Consider the following 14890-nt stretch of genomic DNA (forward strand, 5'->3'; position numbering starts at 1 on the left):
GTGAGACGGGGCGGAGCTAAGTATCAGCACTTAGCTCCGCCCCCGTCCCACCCCTCGCATTGCAAATAGTTGCAAGGGGCGGGAGCTCAGTTCCCGCTCCTGGCTCTTCCATGCTCCCCCCCCCTGCAGACAAGGACACCGCATATCGGCTCGGCGCGAATACCGAGCCGATATACGGTCGTCTAAATAAGCCCTAAGGTCTAGGATTAACCTCTTAAGGACCAGGTTGTTTTGTACCTTAAGGACCAGACCCTTTTTAGGGATTTTACCCATGTGGTGGTTTTACTGCCCCATTTTTTTCCCTTCAGCTGCCAAAATTATTTTTGCTGCGTTTTTTTTCCTCGGACAATGAGGGCTACTTTTAAAATATCTTTTTAACTGATTTTTTTCCTGTTTTTTTAGTTTTAGGTATTTAACCCACTAGCGTTTTTTTTAAAGCTGCGATATGGCTACGTTTTTTTTTAACTGCAAGTGTCATTGGGACTTTCGAATGTTAAAATCACATTGCAGAAGCGCAAACTTGCGATTTTTGTGTGAAGTGCTTTTAACATTAGAATGTCCCATTGACATTTGCAGTAAAAAAAACGCTGTGATATCGCAGCGTTAAAAAAACACTAGTGGGTAAAAGCACTTATTGGGAGTAAAAAGCTACAATAAAGATTTTTTAAAATATTTAGAGTATACTTACGCAAAAATAAAGTATGGGAATGGGTTTGTTTCGGATGTTTTGATATACAAGATCTATGGTTATGTATATATTTTTATTCTATTCCGTTATTTTTTTTACCTTATGTATGTAATTGTCCCCCATGACGTCATATAAGACCTCACGTTTTTTGTTTTTTTTTCATTTGACATTTTTCTACAGGAGCCTCAGTTACTGGGTAAAAACATTCCCTGTAATGACAATAGTCACTGGCAGAGCTGATCAGGGTCTGCCACGACCCTGTAGCTCTGCTGTAGCAGGGAATCCCAGTGGTCACATGACTGCCGGCTTGTGTAGTGGAAGTTATACTTCCACTTTCACGTTTTAGTACATAGCACTCATTGAGCGCTGTGTACTCAGGAAGAGAAAAGGCAGAAAGGGTTAAAAAACACTCCTGCCTTCTCCTCCAAGTTATCAATTGTGACTAACAGCTGACAACCCGACATGCTCCTGCTTGATTGCAGAAGCAGGGGCTTTAAACCCACACTGCATATTTACAATCGAATGGGTTTAAAGCCCAGGACCGAGCAGTCTAAATTTACAGCGCTTGGTCCTAAATGGGTTAATATAAGCGTTTCTGGTTGTCTAATATAGCAAAGGGATTAAAGGGGTTTTGTCACTTTATACTATTGATGGCCTATTCTCAGGATATGTCAACAACAGTAGATCAGTAGGGATCTAGTGGTCAAAATCTCTGCTGATCAGCTGATCATCCAGCCCACTGTCAGTGCAGGGTTCTTGCTTTGGGTTTCACTCTGATCACCGCTTGTCGGAAGGAAGAGGTGAATTAGTTAAATGCTTGTAGATAAACTTCATGGAACACTACTACTACAGAGATCACTACCGGGCGTCACTATTACTACTGGGGTCTCTGTGGAGATCACTATTACTACTGGGGACAGGGACACTATTACTACTTGGGCCATTATGGGGGTCACTATTACTATTGGGGAAACTAACAGGGACACTATTACTACTTGGGCCATTATGGGGGTCACTATTACTATTGGGGCTACTAATGGGGTTAGTATTACAATTGTGAACAATATAACTACTGGGGCCACTAAGTAGGACACCTACTATTGTGGCCCCTATTACACTGTCACTTCAGACAAGCCTCAATGCTCAATGCATTGGGTATCTTGTGTATTGGCACCTTCAATGCCTGTTAAATAAGTGTTTTCTTGCTGATGGGGGGCAGGCAGCATAAAGCCTTGGTGCAGCCCTGACTAGACTACCGCTGGATCGTGGCTGTCAGCGAATGTGCTTGATTTCAATAAGCTGCCGACTCCGCTGTATTCATTAGGATGGAAGACACGTCTCCTATAGCGCTTTCTATTGAATCCATCTGTCTCTTATTTAGATCATAAATAACTCCAAATGAACTGACTCATTTTCATCAAAGCTCGTGATACACATACAGAAAGTGGACTAAAAATACATTTGTCAGTATACTAAGCTGTAAAACAGGAAAATGATGCTCAAAAGGGTCAAAATGGAGGTGGATCAGTTTACGAAGACCAAAAACCTTGAGGAAATATTGTCGAAAATGACGAAAACGAATGGAAAGCTTCCCAAACAGATACTTTAGTGGTCTCTGAGCAATTCAAGGAGTTGTACAACTATTGCAAATTATTCCCTATCCACAGGATATTCACAGAATAGGAGATAACTTGCTGATTAGTGGGGTCTCAACACTAAGACCACTGCTGATCTGTAGAAGGGACCTCCATGCCTCCCTCTGCCTGCACTGCAGGGTCACTTCTGCCTGCAGTGACATCGCTGTGATGGAGCGCTGGCCGAGCATGTGTGGTTAGTGCTCCATTCATTTCAATGGGATGACCGAAATACCCAAGTGGGTGTCGTTCTCTATTGAAAGTGAATGTACTTGCCTGACCTGCACTCCATTCACTCTCCTCTTTACTGCAGGGGGGAGCAGTAACCCAACAGTCAGGAGTACGAGAAGCATAGATGCCACCTTCTCGGGAACGGGAGAGCTCTCAGTAGAGACCCCCCCCCCCCCTGCCCCCGATCAGCAAGGTATTTTTCATCCTGTGGATGCGGAATAACTTGCAATTGTGGTACGACCCCTTTTATGTCTCAGATTCCTGGCTCAGGGTTATGTCTTAGTTCAGTTTTGGGGGATTTATATGTAACCTGGGAATGTGGTAAAAAGTAAGATGTGAATGCCCCTTAGCCTCCTCTTAGTTTAGTAGTAGTCCAGCACCTGATACATGTACAAATGGTCCAGAATTCAGCAGATCGGAAGGCATTTTGGACCAGTGGTTTAGGACTGTTTGGTGCTACAATCTCCATTGGTCAGTTTCCCATTGGTTCAAGAAGTCACTAGTCCAGAAAATCCTACAGTCTGTAAGGGGATAATTGTGATGTTCTGTTCACTTTATTGAGGCGTGTATACCTTTAATGCACTTAATATATTAGAGAGTTGTGGAGGAATAATACAGAAGGGACTCTAGATGTGGCCGCTCCTCTGTTGATTGAAGTCTCTGTTCATTTTCCGGATAGAGGGCAGAGTACAGCAGACTGCAGACAGAGTCGGTGGCTCAACAAGTGTCTCCGGTAGTTTGCGGCCTGGACCCTAAGAGTGACCAGCACCATCCGCCCTACAGGCAATATCACAGCTATGCTCTACCTGCACTGAAAAGGAGAAGTGGATATAGACAGTGTCTGACAAAGTTTGTTTATACTTTGGCCGACACCCGGGCTTGGGATGCTTATTGATAAAAGGGACTGTGAGTACAGGACCTTTCCCAGGACTACCTTGCATGGCTACGCATCGTGGCCTAGGATAATTCTTTGCCTCTGTTTTGTGAAAGGCAATGCCCACCATGTCCATGAGATCAGTGTCTACAGTGGCTCAGACAGAACTGGCCTCCAGTATTCCATACCTTGAAATGCCGACCGTTGTAGTTGTAGCCCTACTGGTGGATGGGGAAGCACCCCAAGCTTCACCCTAGCCCTGTCCTTCAAGTACAGAATGGCACTGGTTCAGTTGTGTCCACCTTCAACATTTAAAAGGGTTGTCCAAGGAAGAGAAATGCAGTTACCCAGAAATACACTTATGCAGTTCAGAGGTGTCAAAACCTTAACTTTTGGTCTAGTTCCGACACCAGCTCCTGATAATGTCATCAAAGGAGCTGGCATTTCAATAACTAAGCTGACCCCTTTCTCTGTCATAGCCAATGCAGAAACTGAGAAGGGGTCTGGTTTAATTATTGAAATGAGCCGATCAACCAGCCTACTCAATGATGTCACAGGCAACCAAATTGCCATATAACAGGACCCATTGTGGAAACCCCGCCAAAAATGAGGTTCCAATCACGTATTTCTTTACCTCTTTAAGGACTCAGGATACAGTGTCGCACCTGCTAGCAAGACCTCGACAGACTGTAATTGACAACACCACCACCGAGTGGCCACAATAGACTCATATAGCATAGACATCCCCAGACAGAGTATCGCAAAGTTTTTTGTTTGTCATCTCATGGCACTCATCTGGTGATATGTTAAGCCAAGAGGAACCATCTGTAAAGAGGGACACATCTGTACCACAATGATTAGACTGCTTGTGCCATATAGGGTCACATTTAGCATAGGATATGTGAATTCCATAAATGTTCATGTGGAATGGAAAAAGAAAACTCTTGAACTCTTGGGAGTAGTTGCCCTCCAACGTTTTACCATTTGGAACACCTTAAAAAGTTTCCCAACCGCGCAGCCTCTATGACCATGAAACACGCATGCACCCATGTCTACCATAGAATTGACAGATCCTCCTGATGTCTTGAAGGCATGACAAGCTCCAAGTTTTGAAAGAAGGTGGACCCTTGGATCACAAGTGAGCCCATTTGTCTACCCCACTATCATCATGCTTACCCAGATCACCATCTGTTTGGTGCTTAGCGGCTTTCAACAGGCCCTATGTTATCACTGGAACCTGGTTCAGAACCCAAAAGTCTTCCTTGATCTTTATGTTCAGGGTTACATGGAAACGTGCGTATTTAGCCTCGCTGGTCTCTATTGTAAATGAAGCACAATGAACGCTGAGACAACTGGTTGAGGTCACGTTTGTACATCGGAGGTTAATCTTAGGTTACTCATGGCAAAATCCAGTGGAGACGCTAATTGGCGACTGCTGGGAACCATTATGTTACAGTAACTTTGGAAGAGACTGCTGCTGAGTGTAAGCTGTTTTCTATCGCTTGGTCAGTTTGATGCTCCGTAACTGTTTTACTCCTCACTATTAGGCTTCTGGTTTCTTATAGCGTAATTGCTACACAAAGTTCTGTAGAACTCAATTACCCTGGAGCCTCCACCATCTGATGCTTCCCCACCCCACACCCTCCCAAAAAAAGCCTAAAAAAAAAAAAAAACAAGTCGCAGCAATGACTAACTGTAAATACTAAATGTATCAGCATCAACACACTTGATAGATTTTACATGCTCTGTAACACCGTATGGGGGTATTATTTGGCTAATGTACATTCTATTGTATGGTGGTATGTGAGTACTGCATAAGCTGGTATTTGGGTATTACATTATGGTGGTATTATATAAGTACCATCTACAGTAGCTCTGTTACTTGCACCCGGCATAGCAGCATTGTATAAGTACTACATAGTGCTGTTAATATATATGAGCGCTATATGGTGGTATTATGTGGTTATTGCACATTCCATTGTATGGTAGTAGGTATGGTAGCTCTATTGTTTGGGCATGGCATAGCGGTATTATGTAAGGACTACGTAATGCTGTTATTTGGGTGCTTTATGGTGGTATTATGTGTGTATTACATAGAAGTGTATGCATGGCGTATAGGGGGCAATATAATCCGCTATATATTACTTTGATTTGGACGCTAAAGAGTTACCGTATATATTTAGAACTATATGGCTGTTATTTGGGTATCAGTATTTGACACTGCATAGTGATATTATTGGGCGCTGTATGATGGTACTATTTTACTTGTGCACTATATGGTAGATTTAAAAAAGACAACTCTGAGGCTGCCTTCACTCTTGCGAGAAAATCGATGTGAGATCGCGAGGAAACACAGAATTATGAAACCCATGAATTTCAATAGCTCCATTCCCATTTGCGATGTTTCCTCTTATACGGTGTTACAAGATTTGGAAATCACTGCCTGCCTATGTTTCTGTGTTTTGTTTTTTTTCTCGCCCATGTGCCACCATCAACACAAACTGTAAAAATATTATACTGTGCCAAAGTAGCAGTGCCACACAATGCCAAAGAAACTACCGCACTGTACTCCAAAAAGATCAAAGAATTATCCGTCTTCAGGTGAAAAGACGAAAATCAGGCCTTAGGACATATGTTTGCAGTTTGTGTTGATGGCGGCACTATGTGACATTAGTCACTTTCAGACATTTGTTAAAATAACAATACATGACATAGTTATCAGGCACATTTATACACTCAAAGTCACCAATCCCTCCCCTGGAAGGAGTATATATATATATACAAGTGATCCCTCGTCTATCACGGGGGTTACGTTCCAGAGACCCCCGCGATACGTGAAAATCCGCAAGGTAGTGCCGTTATATTTACACAAATGAATCTGCCGTTGAGCTGCCAAACATTCACAAAAGTGAACAAACAGACCGATGCTACCATCAGGGAGCCAATCAGCGCCCAGGATACAGAGCACATTCCATCAGCCAATAGTGTGCCGTGTACAATCTCGTGTTGGCAAGCGCTAGTGCCGTACTGTATTTCCTGTAGGCACCGCAAAATTCCGCGATCTAGCTAAAAACTCAGCAAAAACAGAATTATATGTGGTCTATCTAAAATCTGCGATGCACTGAAGACGCAGTCATTGAACCGCCATATAGCGAGGGATCACTGATATATATATATATATATATATATATATATATATATATATATATACATATACATATTCATTATCAGTAACATCACTGCCCTAGAAGTTGTCGGATGGATGAAACTTTCTCTGTGTGATTGTAACGGTGATAAGAGTGATTACAAGGGGTCGGTTCTCCACAATAAATGATGCTTTTATTCTGATATTGTAGAGAGGCTCTAGTACCCTGCTGTACCACCTTTAGCTTGGATACAAGATGTGATACGGGCAGGCATGGAGGCTCTAGTACCCTGTTGTACCACCTTTAGCTTGGATACAAGATGTGATACGGGCAGGCATGGAGGCTCTAGTACCCTGTTGTACCACCTTTAGCTTGGATACAAGATGTGATACGGGCAGGCATGGAGGCTCTAGTACCCTGTTGTACCACCTTTAGCTTGGATACAAGATGTGATACAGGCAGGCATGGAGGCTCTAGTACCCTGTTTTACTGTCTCTAGCTTGGATACAAGATGTGATATAGGCGGGCATGGAGGCTCTAGTACCCTGCTGTACCACCTTTAGCTTGGATACAAGATGTGATACGGGCAGGCATGGAGGCTCTAGTACCCTGTTGTACCACCTTTAGCTTGGATACAAGATGTGATACGGGCAGGCATGGAGGCTGTAGTACCCTGTTGTACCACCTTTAGCTTGGATACAAGATGTGATACAGGCAGGCATGGAGGCTCTAGTACCCTGCTGTACTGCCTCTAGCTTGGATACAAAATGTGATACGGGCAGGCATGGAGGCTCTAGTACCCTGCTGTACCGCCTCTAGCTTGGATACAAAATGTGATACAGGCGGGCATGGAGGCTCTAGTACCCTGTTGTACCGCCTCTAGCTTGGATACAAAATGTGATACGGGCAGGCATGGAGACTCTAGCACCCTGTTGTACACCCCAATAATGCGCCCCTCTCAGACTCTGGTAACGGGGTGAAATCTCTTCTCTGCGTCATAGAGGCGTCTAGTGGTCAACAAGCTCTACACAAGCGGAAGAAGAGGTCACTACACACAGGGAGCCTCCGAGAGCCTCTTATAGGCCAAGGGGGGAACCACTTTTAGGGCCTCCGGTGACAAGACCGTCCATCTAATCACCACAACTCTCATCATTTACAGATCTGCCTGAGATGGAGCTGCAGGACGGGTTTTGTAAAAGCAACAACTTTTTTGGGGGGGCGCAATTTTGACAATGTGTGTAATTAGATGCACTACGATCTGGTTATTTGTACGCTGTGGGACAATATCATACAAGACACCATCTAACAGAAGGTCGCCCCTCAAACTGGGACAGAAATATGCATCATTCATCGCATCCCTGCTAACACTTTTATAGTTGTAACACATGTAAACACTGAACCGCAGTCTTTATATAATCCCCCACAACCATTTATTGCAGTCCTGACGTATCGCAGCTGGGATCGCTTATCAAAATATTACTTGCTTAATAACTTCAGCCGTTGGGTCAGCGCTATATGCTGGCATGTGTTTAGGGCGACATCAAGTGGCCAGGAAGTGACACAGCACTCACAGAGCGATTGGCTCCCGGGACGGCGACCGCAATCTATAGATAGGAATCTCCAGGACAATGGGAATAATAGTCGGAATGGGAAAGCGTCAGCGTCTCCAACACACAGAATGCTGCGGACAAACCAACGCCAAACACGGGTGCTACTATTGGAGACGCTAGCGGAATATTTCAAAACATTCTGCAGGCTTTTCTTTTATGCTTATCCCATCGAATTATAATATTTCCCAGCAGACAACATTCCAGTGAAGTTGGCTGTACAAGGTGGGCCACGGAAAAGTAGCCCGGCACCACACTTACACACAGAACGCTACAACATGGCAGAATACGCTGTCTCAGGAGTCGGCACACAAATCTGCGCTGCTAAGGCCGGCTCCACATGGGCACAATGTATGCATTCAGGGTGTTGCGTTGCTGTGCGCACCGGTATGCTTTACTGTATTTTCTGCACGCGCATGTAACTAAATACACACAATGGATGGGTATAGGGGGGTCCGCGGCCATCTGAATAGGCCCTGCATGCGCAGGAAATACAGTAAAATGCACCACATCAAAATCCACATGTTAGCGGTCCGGGCTTTGGTACTGAACATCCTGCAGGCGGACCTGTTGTGGAATATTCTGTCCTGTGTGAAGGCTCCCCGTCACAAGTGTGCGGTGCCGGGCAACTTCATGGCCGACCCTGTAGACGCTATGGTGATGATGAGTGCGTGGGATGCACAGCATGTAGTTGCATCATGCATACACAGGAGGGCAGAGTAGGTGTGATAACAAACCACATCAGGCCAATATATACGGTATATATATTACACTGTTTCCCTGAAAATAAGACATACCCTGAAAATAAGACATAGCACGATTTTCCAGAATTTTTGAGGATGCAAAATGATTTTTCAGGCTTTTTGAGGATGCTTGAAATATAAGCCCTACTTCAAAATTAAGCCCTGCTAACAGATAATTAAAAAGTCAATTTAAATAGTGTCCAGGCAGCTATACATGTAAAAAAGTTAAACCTTTTTGAACAAAAATTAATATGACACTGTCTTATATTCGGGGAAAGACGGTAGCATCGGCATCTACAGGCACGGACATAATACAGAGCAACATTGAAATTTTTTAAACTAAATTAATGAAAATGTAACATAATTTCCATCTACCTGAAGGCTGCTTTGACTCGGGCGAGAAAATTGCGTGAGATTTGCGTGTTGCAAGACGCACAAATATGATCCAGTTCATTTGAATGGAGTCATACACATGAGCGATGTTCTCCTGCATGACACTGCGATGCTATGCAGAAAAATGAAGATGACAGTAAGGCCCTGTTCACATTTGGTTTGGCGTCTACGTTTGCGTATGTTACTAGCAGCTCTGTAGGCTGTAGGGAGTCTGACAGTCCTAAAGAGTGTTTCTGATTTAGGGACCTTTTACATGGAACAGACTAGGCTGTTTAGCGCACCGCAAGCCGCAGTAAATTCTGCAGCAAGATGCTCAGGCTACCCGCCTTAGGGCTTCTTCATACGAACGTGTTTACGCACTTAAAATATGCGGCACACTAAACACGGATTATACGTATACCTCTTCAAACCTCATTTATGTGCAAATAATCTGTGCTGCTGGGGGATCCCTTCATCTCCCCTGCAGGGGAATCCCTCCAGCTGTACTGCTTGGGGATCTCTTCATCTCCCCTGCAGGGGAACCTCTCTAGCTGTGCTGATGGGGAATCCCTTCATCTCCCCTGCAGGGGAACCTCTCCATCTGTGCTGATGCGGAATCCATCTCCCTTTGCCTGCTAGCTCATGTAGTCTCCAATAGGAGTCCATGGAGGCTTCTGTGCTTTGCGCACCAAAGATAGGCGAGGACCCAAATATTCGCACAGCAGGGAATTTCCCTTGCTGAATTTCATTGGCTGATGTCCTATTTTTTTAGATGTGATTTTTTTTTTTGCAAGGCAAAAAATTCCTTTGTCTGAATGTTTCCATAGGAAACCAATGGTTCTAATAGTCGCGGGTTTTTTGGGCGCTTGTAAGTTAGCTACGCAGATTCCCTCGTGTGAATGAACCCTGGGAGTCACTATTTCACTCCGGCTTATAAGTGCAGATCCTAATTGGGGACTCTCCTCTATTATTTCAAAATATATTTTTGTGTGTTTTTGCACATATTGAAAGTTTTTTTATTGCAGTACCACCCCTGAACACATGGTGTGCTGTTACATTAAGGTCTGGTAGGACAACACTCTTTCTAGTGGTTGAAATATTCTGTTCATTCATTTACATTTGTATTGGTTTTCTTACGAAGTTCTGGCTTCTCCTTTAAGGATGTGGTGGTCTCACATTGCTTTCTTCTCTGGGTTGACGGTATTACTCACACGGGTTTGCTTTATTGTGTTTTACCAGAGTGAAGAGGCTTGTCTGTGGGGTATGCTGCTATCACATCGGAATCAGGTTGCCCCCTGTGTCCCAGTTATTCTCAGCTTTTTCCTGCTGAGCTCCTCAGAAGCCACTTTAGACGTACCGAGGGGCTCAGCATGACGGCTATGTATGATGTACATTTATCTGTCGGTAACCAATGTGAGCAGGTGGAAAAGAGAATACTGAAATCTAGTATAGCGGTATACATAACATATAGGTGTAGCTCACCACCTAGTGGTAAGATGAAGTACTGTGCCAGAAAAGAATACAGTATAAGGCATCCTTCACGCTGCTGTATGCATTTATACGTTCGCCCGTACGCACCTTATATGTGCATGAATGAATTTTTGCAACAATCGGCTCCCAATCTTAGTTGGCATATATAAAACCGTTCACACGGGGCGCTGCTGCGTGCATGTAAAAAAACACGCTGAAGCGATGGCAACCAGCGATCACGCTCATATGGAGATCGCATCTGCGTGCGAGTGTAATGCGATTTTTTAAATCTTACTTCCGTAGGAAATAGTGGGCGATAACATCCAGAGAAGAGACCCATTATAAATAGGTTCTGCTTTTTGCGTCTTGAAACACACAAACGCGCACGATAAAATCGTGCGTGCAAATATGGCCTCAGGTAAGGGCTTCATGGCGCCTTTTGGCTGCCCATTTAATTGCTGTATTCGTGTGACTCACTGAAAACCCCAATGTTACCATAGAGGGAAAAATGTCTTATACCTTGTAGGAATACAATGAAGATACGTGCAAAACACAACCTGTTGGCTACCAACATGATACCGCAACATGAGAGAGAGAGACCGAGACACCCCTTTCTTCTCCACGGGGCTTCCCTTCACTGCGCAGAGAGAGTGAGGAAGGGAAACTCCCAAGGGAACCCCCTTCAGTGCAGGGGACTCCTTTCATTTTTAGTCTGGAGGGATTCCCTATCATCCAGGAGTGAGCGGTTTCCCTGCGGAAGAGATGGAGAAATATTCCCGCTATGGGGAATTCCTCCTTCTCCCCTGCAGGGGAACCCATCCCCCCCCCCCCCCCCCCCCGCTATGGGGGAATTTCTCCAGCCCTGCTAAAAATGAAGGGAGTTCCCTCGGGGTTTCCCTTCCTCACTCTCTTTTTGCAGTGAAGAGAAGCCCCTGAAGGGGAAAAGGAGTCCCCTAGCCTTGAAGGGAAGCCCCAGTGGGGCTTTCCTTCATCTGTCTCTCTCTTTTCTGTGTAGGGCTTTCATATATATAGTAAGGACTGCCGCTGCGATTTTCCGTACATACAAAAGAGGATGAATAAAATGAAATTAAGTAAGGGGGGGGGGGGGGGTCACATTATTTCAGACTCTCAGCCCTCAGGGGGATTGTACCGCAATTTGAAACTAGTTTATACTATTTAAAGCAGGATGTGAACTTAAGGCTGTACCTTTTTTTCTCTTTCAGAAGTACCGTTATCAAGATGAGGACACCCCTCCACATGACCATTCCTTGCCAAGACTAACCCATGATATGAAAGGTCCTGAGCTCGTCCATGTGTCTGAGAAGAACTTGTCCCAAATAGAAAATGTCCACGGTTATGTGATGCAATCACATATATCTCCTCTAAAGGTAGGACCCATGATGTTGTCCTTCATTCTCTACCAACTGCTCCTCCCCTCCATATCCTTCTTGGGAGGAATGTGAAGAGAAAAAATTGTTAAAGGGAGACCATCAGTAAGCTGATGTAGAAAGGCTGATGTTGTCCAAGGATCTGCGCTCTCCTGTCATGTTGGATTGTGTTTGTACAGTAATATGTTGGGTATGTGCCTGAGGGTCCTGGACTAGGAAGATGTTACGCATGGACTGAAGGCAATGGCAGCGAAGATACTCAGGGTAATTAGTGAAGCACTTTGCAAGCTGGGAAATCAGGGGGATGGCTTGCTTCCTCATTGTCCAGTTTTCTTGTTTCTTGCAGCTTTGTTACACCGGGTTCCCTTATGCCCAGCTGGCTTTGAAACACTAGAGGAGGAAAATTGATACCAGAACTGACTCCATAGTTCTCTGTGGCACAGTGCGCAGGACACGGCACATCAGTTGTGATGTCAGAATCAGATTTGATGTCAGACCCAACTGATTGATGTGGACCCAGTCTCAGAGGTAGATGAGGCAATTTTAATGTCCAAGTTCTGTCCAAGTTTGAAACCGACAGCACTTAGGGCTCCTTCACACTGGCGAGGGCAATATCGCCCTAGCCATCCATGAAAGTCCTGTGGATGCGAGGCGTTTTCATGTGAAAACAGCCTCGCATCACTGCGGGATGAAGGGAATGCCCGCCGCGGATGTCACAGACACGGCAGAGGATCGAAGAGTTCTCCCATTGCTTTCAACAATTTTAGAAAGATTGGACATGGTGCGATGTGTTTCCCGCAGAGCGTCGCATCGCAGTGCCATGCAGGAAAACATCGCTAATGTGAATGAACCCATTCAAAAGAATGGGCTTCATATTTGTCTCGAAGCGCACACATCTTGTATGATTTTCTCGCCAGTGTGAAGGCGCCCTCAGGCTAGTCACATATGGGCGACTGCGATGTTGGACCGTGAATATCGCCCTCGTCACCATGTGAAAACTCCGTATATGCGAGGCGTTTTCATGTGAAAACAGCTTCACATCACTGTGGGATGAAGGGAATCCCCGCTGCCACAGACATGGCAGAGGATCGCGGAGCTCCACCATCGCTTTCAATGGGAGCTCCACCATCGCTTTCAATGGGAGCTCCACCATCGCTTTCAATGGGAGCTCCACCATCGCTTTCAATGGGAGCTCCACCATCGCTTTCAATGGGAGCTCCACCATCGCTTTTAATGGGAGCTCCACCATGGCTCTTCAATGTGGGAAAACATTGCTCATATTTGTGCGTCTCAAAACGCACAAATCTCACATGATTTTCTCGGCCGTGTGAAACTGGCCTTAGATGCAACTTAGTCCCATTAACCCATTAATGACACAGCCATTTTTATTTCCATTTCTGGTTTCTCCTCCCCACTTTCCAAAATTCACAACTTTTTTTTATCCATCAACGTCAATCTGAGGGCTTGATTTTTGCGGGACGAAAGCAATTCCCGGTCATTCTAACAAGGCTTGTATAAAAAGTCTGACTTTGGCTTGAAGGAATGCTGCCTCTCAATAGGTGGCGCTGTGGAGGATTTATTCCATCTCCCTTATTTGCATATTACCCAGAGAAGCGTGCATGGCCATTTGAGTCTCCTCACTTAGTTTATAGTATAGTTGCTCTCCCTAAGGAGAAAAGATAGCTTTTCTGACCCCCATTGGTACTATATAATGTACCTTATAATGTACGGACAAATTGGAAAAAAATCTAAGTGAAGTGGAATGGAAAAAAACGCAATTCCATCATGATTGTTTTTATAGTGTTACGCAGCAATAATAATGACATCCTCACTGTATTCTGCGGGTCGGTACGACTACAACAAGAACACATTTATAGTTATATTTTTGCTGTGCTACTTTTAACAAATAAAAAATCTTTAAAAAAATATTTCTGACCACCAAATGTTACTTACCGTATATACCGGCGTATAAGACGACTTTTGAACCCCCAAAAATCTGCTCTGAAGTCGGGGGTCGTCTTATACGCCGGTAATACAAAAAAAAGAAAGTGTCAAAAAAAAAAAATCATTACTCACCTCCCCCGGCGTTCTGCGGCGCTGCTGCAGGCTGTCGCTCCCTCCTGGTCCCCGGGAGAGCATTGCTTTCTGAATGCGGGGCTTGAAATCCCCGCCTCCAGAAAGCTAATACTGTGATTGGCTAACACACGCCGTCAGCCAATCACAGCCATTCAATGACATCATTGAATGGCTGTGATTGGCTAAAACACACGTGCCTTCAGCGTCCAGAAAGCAATGCTCTGCCGGGGACCAGGAGGGAGCGACATCCTGCAGCAGCTCCGCAGAACGCCGGGGGAGGTGAGTACTGATTTTTTTTTTTGCTCCACTGTATTCCCGGCGTATAAGGTGACAGTTGGGGGGTCGCCTTATACGCCGGAATATACGGTATGTTTCCGTTGACAGAGTTGTGCGTTTTATACCGGACATCCTGTAGTTTTATTGGTAGCCCATTGGAGTACATATGACTTTTGATTGCTTTATATTAAATATTTTCTTGGAGACTAGATGAGTACAAAAGTACAATCCTGGTTGTGTATTTCTTTCTGATAACCTTCCCACAGCAGTATAAATAATGTGTTAGATAGATCAAACCTTTACGGACACGGTGATACCAAATATGTTTTTTGGGTTTTATGTCTTGTTTTTTTTAAATAAAAAATATGGTAAAAAAAAGTTTTTA

The sequence above is a fragment of the Eleutherodactylus coqui genome, chromosome 1 (assembly GCF_035609145.1).
Source record: "Eleutherodactylus coqui strain aEleCoq1 chromosome 1, aEleCoq1.hap1, whole genome shotgun sequence".
In the NCBI taxonomy this organism is placed as follows: Eukaryota; Metazoa; Chordata; class Amphibia; order Anura; family Eleutherodactylidae; genus Eleutherodactylus; species Eleutherodactylus coqui.